This window comes from Zingiber officinale, chromosome 5A (assembly GCF_018446385.1).
Source record: "Zingiber officinale cultivar Zhangliang chromosome 5A, Zo_v1.1, whole genome shotgun sequence".
Taxonomy (NCBI): Eukaryota; Viridiplantae; Streptophyta; class Magnoliopsida; order Zingiberales; family Zingiberaceae; genus Zingiber; species Zingiber officinale.
The window spans coordinates 150263885-150281827 of record NC_055994.1 but is presented as its reverse complement, the minus strand read 5'-3'; the positions used below and the strand labels follow the sequence as shown (position 1 = coordinate 150281827).

General features: G+C 38.4%; 2 pseudogenes; both read right to left on the bottom strand.

The window, feature by feature from the left end:
- Positions 1-4915: 4915 nt before the first annotated feature.
- LOC121980185 lies at positions 4916-6507 on the bottom strand (annotated as a pseudogene).
- A 4915-nt stretch (positions 6508-11422) lies between these two features.
- LOC121980184 lies at positions 11423-17738 on the bottom strand (annotated as a pseudogene).
- Positions 17739-17943: the final 205 nt, after the last annotated feature.

Genomic DNA, 17943 nt, shown 5'->3' with positions numbered 1-17943 from the left:
AGAGTATCTTTTGCCACCACCTCTTGAAGTTCAATCCAGTAAACTTCTCTAGCCTTTCCCCATAATTGATTGGAATGTTTCCAATAGGGGCAGAGAGGGCCTTCATGTGATGAGCCTATTGCACCTCAATACTTTCTATGACTATCTCAATAGAAACGAGTCTGGTTCAAGATTGTTGAACAATCTTGTTGCTAGAGATTTCTGGGGAAAATAACTGAATTTGAAATTATAGGATTAAATCAGTCTTATCTGTTGAGATGCCTGAGCAGATAATCTCAAACTGCTAACGGGGTTGATTCTGCCAAGCTTCCGGTGGTTTGAGTCACGGAGTCGGAATGCCACCCAACTGCCAAGTGCTGCCAAGTCGAGATGTGTTCTCTCAAGTGGATTCCGAGCTGAAGCAAAGTGCTCCCGAGTGCCGAATCAGGATGCGAATCGATGCGGTGAGCAACCGAGTTGGGAGTCAATCGCCGAGTCAGGAATCAGATTCACAGAGTCGAGAAGAAGTTGCCGATCGAATGTCGGGTGGTTCTCGAGAGGAAGCTGAGTCGGGATGAGTCGCCTGAATCGCCAAGTCAGGAAAGATTCCCGATTGCATGAAAATTGAGATGTTGAGACATGCGTTTAACGCAGTTTTCTCGAAACAGATTTGCCTCACCTTTGGATGTGCTTCGAGATTCTATCAGGTCGTTTGTTTCCCAAAATACAGTGATAGACTGTGATTGCCACCAAGTACTAGTGAATCACTACGAACGAAGAATATACCTGAGTGCTATCATAAATAGTTCAACTGAGTAGATTCATGGTTGAGTGAGAGAATTTGGGAAGAATATGGAAGAATTCTTTTGCTATTACTTTTCATACACATTGCCTGCTTATACAGGAGTGCTCACCCTCAATTGTAGTAAATGGCGGAATAAAAGCCATTTAATGTCTTTATTCACTAGCCATTTACTCATCGGCAATTTCAGTTACCAAACACAGATCTGAATTAAATCCAATTAATTCATCCGTTATATATTTGAGCAAAAGATTATACACGTGGTAAAATATTAGTTTATTCACTTAGGTAAATTTTACCTCGATTGATTTGGCATTCCACGCATACAGGTCGTGCTCATATACGAGTCAATTTGGCTCAGTGTAATTTGGGGTCTAGATTTGCACCCCTTATATATCCATGTGAGAGAGAGAGTCTCCCCTATATATATATATATATATATATATATATATATATATATATATATATATATATATATATATATATATATATATATATATATATTGTTTCCAGGGCGTAGCACAGCTGGGGGCGCATGGTTTCATGATCGAAAGGTCCAGGGTTCGATCCTCGGGGTGTCATTGCCTGGGGTTAGCGTCCCGGCTATGCGCTTTCAGCTATGTACCTGTATTTACCTCCCTCTATATCCGTGGGACCGACTCTAGGGGGCGGCTGATGTGACGGTTTCACATTATATATATATATATATATATATATATATATATATATATATATATATATATATATATATATATATATATATATATATTCATAGATATCATAATTTAAAGTAATAACATAGGCAAGTATTGTGCACAAGTATTTTAATGGTTCTTTTGCAATACAAGTATTGTTTTCATGGTTCTTTTACAATACAAGTATTGTGTACAAGTATTTTAATGTATATTTCTTTCTTTTTTTCTGTGTATTTTTTGTCTGTGAAATGTGCTTACTTTCATCCAGTGTTTGTTTTAAGATATTTCCTTCATCCAACCATTATACTATGTTGTATTTGTACTGAAATTCAGTCAACCTAACTTAGCTGCATGCTAACGGCCGTGGCAGCCGGCCCTCATTGTATTCGATCCAAGGGGTCAATGAAATACTATGGAGCTAGCAAACAGTTTCCTGCGCTCATCTGCAAATTTGGGATTGACAACTAAGCATTAAAAGAAAAAGCAAAAAAATGTGACTAGAGATAATGTCTAGAGACAAGTAAGAAGGATAACTTCATGCAATCATTATCCAAACTGGTTCCTACCAATTGTTTATCAATAATTTGTTCAAAGCATAGTTTATATTATCTCTATGATCTGCCTTTTGATATAGCTCTCGTGCTGATGAATTTTGGCTTCTCGATGGAAGAGTTTTAAGTTCTCATGAGCAGTACTATAACTATTCCACTCCAGGCCTCAAGCAAAGATCAAACATCGTCAGAGTTAGGAAATACAGCTCATGGTCTGGACTTGAGTTTGGGTTTGCGAGCTCATCTAGGCGATGAATCCGGCCAAAACAACCAAACAAGGTGAAGGCTACAGTACACTAAAACAGGGAGAGCAAGTTTAATTTTACACATGCAGGATACAGATATCAAATTAACAAAATCAGCAGCACAAAACAAGTTGAAGAGGAAGGCCGTCAACCCTGACCTCGAAATGGCAGTGTAACTCGGTATGAGTTACTTTTACCTACGTTATCTAAGTAGCCTCTCGATCCCTCTCAACTAATGCGGGTAAGTCTTAAGATCGCCTAGTGTACTATACATGGTGTTCGATCCTTCTCGCTTGTTTCTAGCTTTTCCAATTAGTAGTCAAATGACTCAAATGGATGTTAGTTTGGGCAAGCATGCATGCACTACAAACAAAAAAAAATACAGTGTTCTGGGATGAATTTTAGAACATATTATAAAAAAAAAATTATAAAAATTTTTTAGGTGAATTCTGCGACAAAAAAAATTTCGTCCCCAAATTCTTATTGCCAACTTGGCAACGAATTTAGGGACAAAATTGAGGATAAATAATATTTTTGTTGTCAAATTCGTCGTGTGGATTCATCCCAGATCTGGGATAAATTTTAGGATAAAAAATAATTTGTCACAAAATTATCGATACACATTAATTTATGATGATTTGGCGATAAATTATTTTCGTCACAAAATGTGTCCCTAAATCTCAAAAAATTAGCCAGAACCAATTTGTTTCTGTAATTTAATCCAATCAAATATATATAAAGTTGTGTACAACAAATACATATATAAACTTGTATACAACGAAACTAAATGACACATCGTAAACATTCAACACATCCTAATTAATATTATCATATCCTATTTAACATATATACATATCTATTAATATTTGAAATCAATTCTACAATAATACAAATCCAAAGTTCTCAAAAAGTTATACAAAATCCAAAGTTTTCTAAAAGTTATACAAAAACTTTCTTCTTCAAGACAGAAGTTATACAAGTCCAACACTCCAAGAAGTTATGCAAGTCTAACACTCTTAAAAGTTAAACAAGTTTTTTCAAAATAAATTATGCATATATCAACTCATATTCTTTTTCCACAAAAACTTCTTGGAGTGATACAGGTTGTAACGAGCGGACCCAGAAGATGACGTTGCAGTCAAGGACAGGACAATGTAGCGATCAAAGTCAAGATGATATGGCGGTCAAAGGCAAGGGAAGAGAGCATTCCCCACCTGTCATGTAGCCTTATAAATCTCTCTATGCATGCCCAGCTAGATGAAAGGCTGGCCGAGCTCAAGGCACTTAGCCTCATAAATCTCTCTATGCATGCCCGGCTAGATGAAAGGCTGATCGGGCTCAAGGTACATATCCTCATAAATCTCTCTATGCATGCCCGACCAAATAAAAGGTCGGTCAGGCCTAAGACACTTAGATTCATGGCGGCTCCTAAACGAATTTCCAAAATGCACAGTTTATCATATGACTTCTTGAACGGATTTCCAGCACACCCAGTGCATCATATTGCTTCTCAAACAGAACTCCACCATACTCAAGGCATCATATTATTTTCCGAACAGATCGCTAACACAATGCAATACATAACTGAGTAGCTTAATGAGAGAACAGATATAAAAACGATCGACCTTATAGGTTAGTCAGGATATACATAACAAAGCAACTTTATACAAAGAACAACATTAAGACGGCCGGCCTTATAAGCCGGTCGAGATATATTTAGTAAACAACATCCTAACAGCTTGTCAGAAAAATAACCACGTGTCAAAGATATTCTTCTTAAACCTTCTTCAAGGATTGTTATATCTCTCATCAACCGACCACTTATGACAGCATATTCCTCTAACTGTCTTATTAATGGCATAAGCTATAAACGACAAAGCATCCATTATAAACGACAAAGAAAGTATACATGTGGGTAAAGGAAGATTCCTCTGGACAACATTACACAAGTTATTCACTTTCCATTACCCAACAACCTCTGACATTCTTCACCACATCATAATCACAGAGGTTATGAGAGGTGATATATCAAGAGGAGTCTCTTCCGTTGGAAAGGTACGTTACAAGAGGTTACGTTCTCTGAACATCTGAAGCTTATTCTCGTGCACACATTTTTTGCTGTTCTGCATCCATCCGTTAGGATCTATATTGACTTGAACGTCGAATGACCTTCGCTAGCATCTCCTCTTGGTTTTTAGACGCTGACGTTTTGTTGGCTTATCTCTGTATGTGCAAGATTAAGAGGAAGTCCGTGGAGTGAAAAGTTTTCTATCAGTCAATAGTCAGTCCACCATATCCAATACATCATCTCTATAATTTTCAGAGAGGATCAAATCACTTAATGAGTTTGTACATAAATTTGAGTTTGTTTTTATTCTAAATCCATATTAAATAATATAAATTCACAATGAATTTGTACATAAATTTGTGTATTATAAAATAATATTTAAGTCCATGCCATTTGTCTTTAATGACATAAATTTGTATATTGTAAAATAATATGTAAGCTCATTAAATAGCTAGTTTATTTTTATCTACTCGAGGAGACACTTCATGAGTCATTCTTGAATGCTAGTTTTATAATATTGCTAGATAACACTGGATCATCCAGTCATTATTCCTTAAATACCCATTAGAGCTAGTACATGGATTTGATACAATATAATCTAACTGCAACCTCCAGGGCCAAACCCAAGGACTCGTTTGTTGATATCGTAGAGCACATTGAAGCCTTTCTGTTGAGTATTCCCCAGGATACCCATGCGGGTGTCGTCTCCATTGCCAGCGAAAGCGAGGCACACTTGCGATGAGCTCACCGTGTAGAGAATTCCGGCCGCCTTCAGGTTGATGGTAGCCCCACCGCCCAGGTGTAGCGCCACCGTCGGGATGTTCGCTTGGCCGCCGGAGCCACTGAAGTCGTAGCACGTGTCTAGTAGTCCAGGCCCTGGTACGGACTTGTATGCTGTCATTCCCTGCCGGAAGGCTGACCTGAGTGCGGAGTATGCCGTGTCCGGAAGCCGTGTGATCACCGTGCCGGAGTCGATGAAGGTTCCGCTGTTGGCGAAAATAGAGGGAGGCACCGAGAGCAGTTGTCCGTCCACGCTGATGCCTGTCAATTCAAGGTAGTAAAAATTTGGATCGGAGAGCATCGGCGTGAGCATGAGATTGCCGGCGGGGTAGCTGCCGAAGGCCAGGTAGCCGACGGAGCTGGAGGTGAGCGGCAAGCAGTAGGAGAAGACTCCGCCGTACTGGGTGTACGTCTGTGATACGATGGACGGCTTTTCGCGGCCTAGGCCGAGGAGCCCGTCATTTCCGTGAAAAAGACCCGTGTTTCTCTGGCCGCATCCGAAGCGGAATCCGGGGATGCTGTCAACGGGGGAGAGAGTGAGCGTGTCCTGCGCTTAGAAGCCGAGGGTGGACGAGCTGTCGCCGTATTGGACGTAGTAGACGCAGTTAGAGTCGGAGCATCCGGACTGGGCGAGCTCGTCGCAGAACGAGGAGGCGCAGGAGATGTTGGCGTAGGTGGAAGAGAGGGAGGGGTCGAACAGGGGAGCTTCTTGTTCGTAGCAGTACACGACGCAGGGCTCGCACTGGATCCAAGAGACGCTGCTTCCGGTGTCGAAGACCACGATCTGGTCCTTCTTTGGGGTGCCGAATCCGACTGTGACGACATAGTTGCCGATGCCGAGGTATTCGCCGCTGGAGGCAGGTAGTTTAACGGCGGAGTCGGCTAGCGGCTTGGAGTGCTGAGAGACGCGGCGGTGGATGTCGTCAACGCGGGCTTGGTCCAGGTCGAGGATTTTAGCATGGGAGAGCGGCTTCTGTTGGCCGGCGAACGGCGAGCACGGGCCGTGCCGGTGAACCACGCGAAGGCTTGTCCAGTTGCTCCCGGAGCTGACTCCTGCTCCTGCAGCAAATTTCACTTTTAATCCTTCAAACTTTACTTATATTCAACTTCGCCCCTCCATAGTTTGCAATATAAAATTTTTCTTATTCTAAGGGTCATTTGGCATATAGTTTAACTAATTTATAATTTCGGGATAATTTAAAGTGTAACAATGTATAAGTAGAGCTCACAAACCTTTGACTGAAGGCGAACAAGAATCACTGGGCTGGAGAGTTTTGAGATCAACATGAAGCTGAGCACTGAATACTGTTCCATCAGCTTTGTAAACTATAAAACCCAACAGCAATATCAATAGTGATGCAGAAAAGGAAGAGAAATGAGGAGCCATATTCTTACTACGTACACCACAAAGTTGAATGTTGTGGTGCTGGACGAACCATATTTATAGAGAAAGAAACGCGAGATTAAGCTAAGATGCTCAGCTCAATCAATTTATTCAATAAATATGCTAAATCAGCCCCATAAAATGAGTTGAAGAATGTTTCAGCTAACAAAGAAATTCTTAATTCCTATGGAGAAAGTAAGTGGTATATAATACTATTAGTTGGGCTTTGTATCGGGCTAGTAGTTGGAGATCTCAATCGATGGCATGATAAGGGAGGACTCGACCAACTTCTACGCCACCCAATTCTCTTTCCTGTTGAACTAACAGTAGAAAACAGAAGAAAATGAACAAGTCAAGTCCACACCACAGCAGGGGCAGGACTAATTAGACGAGGAATCTTACATACTTGGCCGAGTCGAAGTTTTATATATACATATTTGTAAATTTTAAAGCAATTATATATATATATATATATATATATATATATATATATATATATATATATATATATATATAGATATATATATATATATGACAACTACAAAGGATTATTAGAAAAACCACATGGTACTTGATTCAATAAACTCAGATAATAAAAAATCTGAGAAATGTAGACTTCTTAAAAGACGCGTAAGACTCTTTAAACAAAAGAAGTCAATTAAATTTACTAAGTATTTCTACTACTAAGCCTTTCAAAATTTATTGAAGAACATAAATATAAATATAAGAATTGGGAACTTCAGTCAAAACAATTTATTTTACTTCAAGTTAAAGAACTAATTACATCACATAAAACTCAACTTAAAGAAGAATTAAAAGGTATATATAAAATCCTTGAAAACATAAAATATAAGAGGGCATTTGGTTTAGGGAAATAGGAGTGGGGAATGAGAATGAGAATCATTGATTGTCATTATTAATGTTTGGATTATAGGAATAGGAATACAAATAAGGTAATGAATCCTTGAAATTGGATAATAACTCATTCCCATGTACCTCCCCTTCAATGAGTCATTACCCTATTTTCATCAATCAAAATATTCCCTTATTCCAAAAATACCCTTGAGCTAAAACTAAAATTTTCTCCCTTAATATCAAATATCAAAATATATTTATTTATTTTTTCTTTCATATCACTTCTCTCTCCTTGTTCTCTCTCATCATTTTATCACACACTTTTTTATCTCCTATTACACTATCTTTCCTCTTTTTTCTCATTACATTTTCTCTCTTATCATACTTTCTCTCTCCTCAATCTCTTCCATCGTACTCTCTTCCTTCTTTTTTTTCTCATCATACTTTCTCTCTCCTCAATCTCTCATCACACTCCCTTTTCTCTTTTTTTCTCATTACACTTTCGCTCTCATCAATCTCTCTCGTCACACTCCCTCCTTTTTTCCTCAACACACTTTCTCTCTCATCATATTTTCTCTCTCCTCAATCTCTCACATCACACTCAATGTTCTCTTTTTTTCATCACACTTTCTCTCTCATCGTACTTTATCTCTCACCAAACTTTCTCTCTCCTCAATCTCTCTCATCACACTCTCTCTTCTTATTTTTTTCTCATTACATTTTCTCTCTCTTCATCCTCTCCCATCGTACTTTCTCTCACATTATATTTTTTCTCTCATCATGCTCTCTCCTATCATACTCTCTTTTCTCATTTTCTCTCATCACACTTTCTCTCTTTTCATTCTTTCTCATCACACATTTTCTCTCATCATACTTTCTCTCTCATCATTCTCTTTCATTATATTTTTCTCTCACATTCATCTTTCTCTCATATCTAATTCTTTTCTCTTATTTTTCTTTAAGGGTAAAAAAGGAAATTTTGATTTATTCCGAAAGAAAATATGCAACTAACCAAACATTGCTTTTATGAGTGATATCCATGCTCATACCCATTCTCATTCCACAATACAATGATTCTCATTCCGATTCCTATTCCTAACAAAGAACCAAATGCCCCCTAAATGAACAAAATGAACTTTGAAAATTCATACTATAAGAAGCATTCGAATTTTCTAAACAATATTCCCAAAATCAAGATAATGGGTATAGTAAACTAGTAGTTACGGAACTAGGAGATCAAGTTCTAATTCAATAAAACAATATCATACTAGTATTATTATTATCATTACACCATAGACTTACACTACTAGAAAACAAACTACTCCAGGTGAAAACACAAATACAAAAGACAATCAAAGCCCTAGAGTGGAGAGAAAGCACAGATAACTTAACAAAAGACCTAAGTAAATTATCCACTGGAAACATAATCCCCAGACGATAACCTAAAACTTATTCATCAAAATAAGTTTGACAAGAACTCAAATTGAATAATTTGCAAGCCTCTCACGAACAGTGAGATGACAAACAAAACCAATACAAACTCATGGATAAATACTATAACTAGACGTAACAGTACATCCATGTATCAATTGGAAGAACTGATAAATATAGAAAGAAATTTAGTAACTTTTTTCAATAAACAATTAAATTCACTTAACCATAGAAGACTATATAACCAAGGAATATTATCCTTTTCTACAACATTTTACAGACATCATAAGACATAACCTCTTCATCTTCCAAATGGAAGAGATGTAAGATTAAACCTTATGAGTGAAAAGTATGCAAGAACACTCTTATAGTGAAGACACAATTATATCCACTTAGGACTAATTGTGTTCGGCCTTAGGGGATTAACAAGAAAAAATATAGGAGCTAAAGTGTTTTTAGTTCTCTATGACTCTCGATTCTCAGACAATGAATAGGCAATTATAGGACTTATTGAGGTAGACATGAATAACAAGATGTGCATTATATACTTCTACCCTAACTTCAATATGGCAATTTTAGATTTCATCAAACATATTAAAATCACTATTCAAGGAAAGGATATGGAAATTTCCAAACACATAGCATACATATTTATATAATTTTCTTATACAAGACAATGGCTCAAATTAATAATAGTTTCAGGGTACAAATACATAGCGCTATCTCAATAAAGATCTGGCAACATCAGTACTAAACTTGATTACTAGGATAGACTTGCCAAATTTATTAAAGTTGAATATTCTATTTAATTTAATACATAAAAAGATTACTATTATTCCGTACTAATACAAGAGTACATTTAAATTAGATGAAGTCAATACAAACAAAATATATATTGAAGAAGGTTGAATCTATTATTTTTTCATATATCGATCAACCATAAAGATATCGTGTTTTGTTATGATAACAAAAGATAGAATCTATCATCCGACATCCTATACAATCAGCCCCACAATCATATATGAAAAGATAAATCGAAAAATTATAATTAAGGAGAGAAACTTTTTTCTTCAATTTTATCAAAATTTAAACTTTTATCCTATTATGACAACTTTATCTAGTACTAACTAACTCAATTCTATCTTGAGGACTACCACGTTTTCTTACATATCACAATTTTGATTGTTTTTGAAAGAGAAAGGGAATAGATATTGAGTTGAACATTATAGAATTTTAAATTGTTTATCAACAGCAAATTAAAGGTAGATCCAAACGTATCCTTCTTTACTTTTACTTTATATTTATTTATTTTTATTTATTCTTATAGTTATTGATCTTGTCTGAAAGTCGATGAGATGGATGTTGAAGATGTAACGCTCTCGCTAACCTCCTGTAGACTTCGCTCCGGTCCAACAACACAAGCAGCGTCAGTGCCGAGCCAAGAAAGGGGTCTTCGACAATGACTCTCCGACGCTCAAGTCAGACTCCGGTGAAGAAGAAGAAGCAAGTAGCGGAGCAAGAGATAACTATAGTCAATAGTAGAAATCGCATACAACATATACCCTCACCGATGCTTGGACCCCTTTATATAGAGCTCCTGTAGCGCGCGTGCACACTTTCCAAGGCGGGCGCGCGTCTTGTCCCTGACACAGTACATTAACGGGCAAAGCATATCTTTGAAGTGACAGTGGAAGCTTCCGTCGTACGATCCTCTGTCTAATCATGTCGTCTGTCAGCAACACTAGCTCCCAAAAGGGTGTCGAAAGATATCCTGCTGCGTCTGTCGCTTGGTCGAGCGGAATAGCCGTTCGGCCAAAATTCCACTGTCCACGTGCTGTCTATTGTCGGACCGAGCGGGATAGTCGCTCGGTTGAAAGTCCACTGCCCGTGTACTGTATGTTGTCGGCCCGCTCAGCCGAAAATCCTTTGTCCTCGTGATCTGTCGCTGGGTTGAGCGTGCTGGCAGCTTGGTCGTAACCTCACTGTCCGCGTTCTCAACTGATGTTGAGCCTGTTGCTCGGCCAAGCGAGGTGGTTTCTCGGCTCGGCTTATGCACATCGTTCTCCCTTGAGCGTCAGGTGTTTCAATGCTCCCCGTGTCGAGGGCGACGGTGGATCGGATCCTTTCTCTCGGTCGGAGAATACTTCGCCCGACCGGTCAATGCCTTATATGCGTTGACCGCCCTACTTTTGATCTCCTTGACATCCACTATGACAACAGGATGGGCCCTTCCCATCATCATAATATTTTATATTTTATTTTGACGAAATAATTTTCAATTTCTTAACAATAGTCTAGTAAAAATTAGATTGACCATTTCAGTAATCCGTTGATGCTGTAGGGCCATGCAAGAAGAACACCACGTCATCAATTCCTGTTTTGTTTAAATTAGGCGACAAAGACTAATGATTGACTGTAGAATCTTATCCAAAGTGGAAAAAGAAAGATGTTTGAATAAGCTCACACAAATCCAACAATCCATTTGAAGTGCACAAATCATCATTAGGTTTGACTTTTAAACTCCAATTTTAAGAAGAAAATTAAGCGGAAATTGCAAGCACAAATACACAGAGCAACCATCACGCATACGATATTACGATCGGTCGTCGATGGATCTATCTCCTTATTCTTATTAAGGATGAACAGAAGCCGGCGGGGACCACGGCGGTGGGCGGGCAATGCAGCCGTTGGAGTCGCAGGAGTTAGGCTTGGAGAGGAAGGTGGTGCACTGCACGGGCGGACACTGCAACTGCCGGAGCGGGAAGCAGTTTTGGCGGTCGTCGTGGCTGCGGATACTGAGGCACCGGGCCGGTTCCTTGAAGAAGTAGTTGTATGAGTAGGTGAAGTTCTTGAGGTGCGACAGGTCACATATATATCCTGTCGGGAATCTCGTCGGAGACCTTTTTGTGGGCCATGTCCAGCTGCTCCAGACTCATCATGCCGCCGATGGTCTCCGGTAGGTTCCCGACGAGACTGTTGTGATTAAGGTTGAGAACACGGAGCTTGGTGAGCTGCCCGATCTCCGGCGGGATGCAAGCTCGGAGGCCGGTGTAGTGACAATAATGAAAATAATTTTTAATTGATGACAGTAATGGAAATAATCTCTAATTGATTTCAATCAATTATGATTTATTATATTTGGCACACAATCAAGATCGACATGAATCAAATAGTAAAAATAATATTTCTAAGTCTATTCTATTATTATGTTTATAATTATTATAATTATATGTTTTATTTAATCTTTTCATTATTATTTTGGATAATTTGTATAAGTAAGCCTATTGACTTTAGTAATAAGATTATTAAAAAGTTTTATATTATTTCTTTCTTCTACTTATTTATTTCTACATGGTATTAGAGTCATGATCCCTTCCTTTTCTTTATCTTCCCTCAAAATTTAGCTTCTTCCTTCTTTAATTCCTCTTCCAGCACCTCAATTCTAGCACCAGATTTCTACAGCATTAGTCAGCAACAACGTGAACATCTTGGAGCACAACAGCAACTTGGAACAACCCAAAGATCGATGTGCTCCATCAACATCTTGTAGTCTCATCACCAATGTCCTTTCTTATCAGTATTATGCGGCAACCTCAGGAACTTCAATAACTATAATAGTAATTTTTTTTCCCTCTACTAGTTCGATTTTCTACTATATTTTTTTCCCTTCTTCGTTTGGTCTTTTCTGTATAAAAAAAGCAGAAAAAACGTGAAAAAAAACCAGAGAGAAAAAAGCAAAAAAAAAAAATTGTGAAAGAAAAAAAAAAAGAGAGAGAAAAAAATGTCTTCTTTCGAGTCTACTGAAATTTCTCCATCATCACAAAATACCTCTTTTTCAATTTCTATAATTTTTTCTTTCTCCGTTAAACTTGACCATGATAATTATTTACTATGGAAATTATAATTTCTTCCATTACTTTGTGTTCATGATTTACTTGGTCATGTTGATGGTAGTTTATCCCCACCTCAAAAAGATGATTCATCCTATACTATTTGGTTTAAGAAGGATCAACTTGTCTTGACTTGGTTAATTCATCAATTACTGAGTCTATACTTACTATGCTCGTTGGGCTCAACGCTTCGCGTCAGGTTTGGGAAGCTCTTGATCATTCTTTTGCGTCTAACTCTCAAGCACGAGCTCTCCAACTTCATCTATAATTACAGTATGTACAACGAGAAGATGCCTCCATCAATGACCATATGCAATCAGTCAAGATCATTGCCAACAACCTAGCTGTAATTGGACATTCAGTCTTTGATCCAGAACTATTAATGCATGTTCTTATAGGTTTAGGTCCTCAATATGATAACTTTGTTCCTAGCATGACAACTCGTATGGATCAAGTGTCACTTGAAATGATTCATGGTATGTTATCCTCTCATGAAAGGATTCTATAAATACAATCTTAAAGGATGTCAGATTTTCTATCTTTATCTACACACATGCTTAGCAAGGCTCCACAACCTGATCAACATAATCAGCCTCCTCCCCAATATGGTCAAAAAATCAGTTTGGAGGTTTCCGAGGCCGGGGTCGAGGTCGAGGTCGAGGTCAAGGACGCTGTCAAATTTGCTTTAATTATGGTCATTATGCTCATAATTGTTATAAAAGATATGATTCAAATTTTCGAGAATGACCTGTATCATTAAGTCGACCCTCTCCCTCATCTTGGCAATCTTGTACAATCATCTAATTCTGGAGCTTTTTCACTCTCCATCCCTCTTAATGCAACAACATCAATTCCTGAAACCCCGGGATGACATTCGAATTCTGGAGCAACTCATCATGTTACACTGGAGTATAATATTGTTATAGAAGCTTCAGCTTATCATGGACCCGACATGCTACAAATAGGTAATGGCTCAGGTTTGTAAATTGCTCACATTGGAAACACATCCTTTCATTCATATGGTCGTACTTTTCGCATGCGCAACACTCTTTATGTTCCTTCTATTACTAAAAATTTGCTTTTTGTCCATCAGTTTGCTCTTGATAATAATGTATTTTTTGAATTTCACCCTAATCATTGTCTTGTGAAGGATCCTGCAATAGGAACTATTCTATTCCAAGAGGAACACTAAAAACGGTGTTTATCATCTTCAACCCACCTCTCTCAAAGCCATTGTTGGAGAACACACGGATAAATTCTCGTGACATGCACGTCTTGGTCATCCGTCTCTACGTCTTGTTCAGAATATTATTAATCGTTTTGGTTTACCAACTTCTTTAGCATCATCATCTCATTTATGTGAAGCTTGTATGAAAGTGAAATCTCATAAACTACCTTTTGTTTCCTCTACTCGCAACTGTAGTTTTCCTTTAGAAATTATTCACTTTGATGTATGGGGCCCTACTCCTATTCTTTCTAATCAGGGTTTTCTTTATTATGTTATTTTTATTGATAACTTTAGCAAGTTCACTTGGATTTTTCCTATGAAAAGAAAATCTAATCTCTTTGATATTTTTTGTCATTTTCAAAGCATGTTGAGAGCTATTTTGATCGTAAAATATTCTCCCTTCATTCTGATTGGGGAGGAGAGTATCAAGCACTTCATCATCATCTTACTTCTTCTGACATCCTCCACCGAGTTTCTTGCTCCCATACTCCTGAACAAAATGGATCCGCTGAAAGAAAACATCGTCATGTGGTTGAAACTGCCTTAGCTCTTCTTAATTATGCCTCAGTTCCACTTAAATTTTATGATGATGCCGTCCAAACTGCGGTCTACCTTATCAATCGTTTACCCACTATACTACTTCAAAACAAGTGTCCCTTGAAAAAACTTTATAATTATTCTTCAGATAACTTCTTCCTTCGTATCTTTGGTTGCGCATGTTATCCTTGGCTACGACCTTACTCTAAACACAAGTTAAACCCTCGCTCTCAATAATGTGTTTTCCTTGATTATAGTAATTTGCATCATGGGTATTGTTGCCTCCATGTTTCGACCGGACAGATATATATTTCTCGATTTGTTACTTTTGATGAATCTCTTTTTCCATTTGCAGTTGCTACCTCGGATCCTCCTTCAGATAATCGAGGTACATTTTTAATATCACCAAGTAATATACTAGAATCCCCACAGATTACTCCATTTGGACATATTGAAAGAACAGGGGGGGATGATATCTTGGGTCCTGCTCCATCTCCACAAATTCCTGAAGACTCAATGGCTAGTGGAGATCCACTCTCTAGTTCTGATTCTCATGCTCCATCTCCACAAATTCTTGTGGACTCAGTGACTAGAGGAGATCTACTCTAGTTCTGATTCTCGTCCGTCTGACCACTCATCTCCGAGTAGCTCCAATGATGATATTCCTCGACGGATGCTTCCTCTAAGCGATATTTATGCACAATGTCAATCAGTTTCCACTCGTTATCCTCTTCCACATGCTCTTCTTGCTTCTTCAAATTTTGTCGAACCTTCTAGTTTTACACCGGCAGTCAAAGATCTAAATTGGCGTGCTGCGATGGCTACAGAATTTGATGCTCCGATTCGTAATGCAACCTAGAGCTTAGTCCCTCGTACCGCATCCATGAATATTGTGGGCTCTAAATGAGTTTACCGAATTAAGTATCGTGCAAATGGTTCTATTGAACGTTACTAAGCTCGTCTTGTTGCTAAAGGCTTTAATCAACAGTCGGGTATTGACTTTAATGATACTTTTAGTCCAGTCGTCAAAATTACAACTATCCGATTGCTACTATCTATAGTTGTAAGCTCTAATTGGTCAATACGCCAATTAGATGTTTCCAATGCTTTCCTTCATGGACACCTTGAAGAAACTGTTTATATGGAGCAACCTCCTGGATTCATCCACCCGCAACTTTCAACACATGTGTGTCAACTTCAGAAGTTTATATATGATCTTCGACAAGCACCTCGTGCATGGTTTCATCGTCTATCTACCTAGCTTTATACTCAGGGATTTTCTGGCTCATAAACATACTCTTCCCTATTCTACAAATGTAATGAGGAATTTTCAATATTTGTTCAGATTTATGTGGATGATATATTAATAACTGGTAGTGATCAAAACGACATTACTACTTTGCTACATCTTCTCCGTCAAGAGTTTCCTATTCGGGATCTTGGCAATGCTCGTTTTTTCCTTGGCATAGAGTTCTCTCACATTCTGAAGGTTGTCTTCTCTCTCAGAGCAAATACATTACTGGGCTCCTACAACGAGTTAAAATGGATGGTGCATGTCCTAACTCGACACCAATCATTGAGTGTGGTTTTACTGCACCCTCATCCTCCTTTTCGATATCTGACCCCCATATCTATCATAGTATTGTTGGTGCCCTACAATATGCCACAATTACACGTCCCGATATTGCTTTCGCTGTGAATCATGCCTGTCAATTTATGCATGCTCCTACTAAACATCATTGGAAAGGTGTTAAGAGAATTCTTCGATATCTCAAAGTCACTATTCTACATGGTCTTCTTTTATATCGTCAGTCTTCACAAGAGTTGATTGTCTACAGTGATGTACATTGAGCTGGATCTCCCGAAGATAGACGTTCTACTAATGGATATGCTATATTTCTTGGACAAAATCTTATTTCCTGGCTTTCAAAGAAGTAACCTACAGTCTCTCACTCGAGTACTGAAGCTGAATATAAAGTTATCACTAACGCAACATCAAAAATTATTTGGCTACAATCTCTTGTTTCAGAATTACATTTTTTTCCCAACTGCTACGCCTAAAATATGGTGTGATAATATTGGAGTAACTTATCTTGTAGCAAATTCTATTTTTCATGCTCGTACCAAGCATGTAGAGATTGATTTTCATTTTGTTCGCGAGCATGTGGCGACTCGACAACTTTCAGTTTCTTATATCTCTACGGAAGATCAAATTGCTGATAAATTTACCAAGTCATTATCTAGACAACGTTTCACCAAGTTAGCACTCAAACTCAACGTTAAAACACTCCCGAGGGGGGGGGTAATGACAATAATGGAAATAATCTCTAATTGATTTCAATCAATTGGGATTTATTATATTTGACACACAGTCAAGATCGACATGAATCAAATAGTAAAAAAAATATTTGCAAGTCTATTCTATTATTATGCTTTATAATTATGATGATTGTATGCCTTATTTAATCTTTCCATTATTATTTTGGATAATTTGTATAAATAAGTCTATTGACTTTAGTAATAAGATTATCAAAAATCATTATATTATTTCTTTTCTCTATTTATTGATTTCTACACGGTGCTCATGATGATGAGCTCGTGTAGAGTGTTGCGCATGTTCCCAATCGTCTTGGGCAAGTACGTCCTTGTGATCTGGTTGCGGGCGAAGACCAGCACCGACACCGACCAGTTCCGGATATTCTCCTAGATGGAGAAGGTGAAATGGTTGTCGTTGAGGAACAGAGCATCGAGGGGGAGATCGAAGAGGCAAGAAGGCACGTCGCCGCATAAGCGATTGAAGCGGATATCGAGGAACCTGAGCGAGGGTAGCTCGAGGATGACGGAGGGGAAGCCGCCACCGAGCTGGTTGTTGCTGACATCAAGCTCATACAAGAGCCTCAGATTCTTAAGCGACCCCGGGAGAGTGCCACGGAAGGCGTTGGAGTTAAGGTGGAGGAGGGCGAGGTCGGAGAGGAGGCTGAGCTCTACGGGGAGGGAGCCTTGGAGGATGCCGTGGTTGAGGTCGATGCCGGTGACGGTGATCTGGCTTGGGTTGTCAAGCGTCGTTGTGCAGTAAACACCGGTGTAGTTGCAAACGAGGGGGTCAGACCAGTCCCGGTGATATTCTTTGGGTCGGTGGTGATGGCGTGTTTCCAGGCCTGGAGTGCCACGTAGGCCTTCTCCAGTCGGGATTCGACGAAGGATAGCGTTGGGCGGAGGAGAGAAGAGGAAGAAGGCAGAGGAAGAAGAGGAACACCATGTTTGTGAAGTATACACGATCTTCTCTTCCACATCCATTATAGTATATATGGACATGCATGTCAAAAATGGATTTGGTCCTATTTTTTAAAAATACAAAATCAAGATAATAATCGATTCTTTATAAAATAATTTTTTTTGATGATTTATTGAAGAATAGCAAAAATTCAAGATAATTATGGATTTTTAGATTTATCCTGTCCGAAAGCTAAGAAAATTATTGATTGTGAACGTGACTCT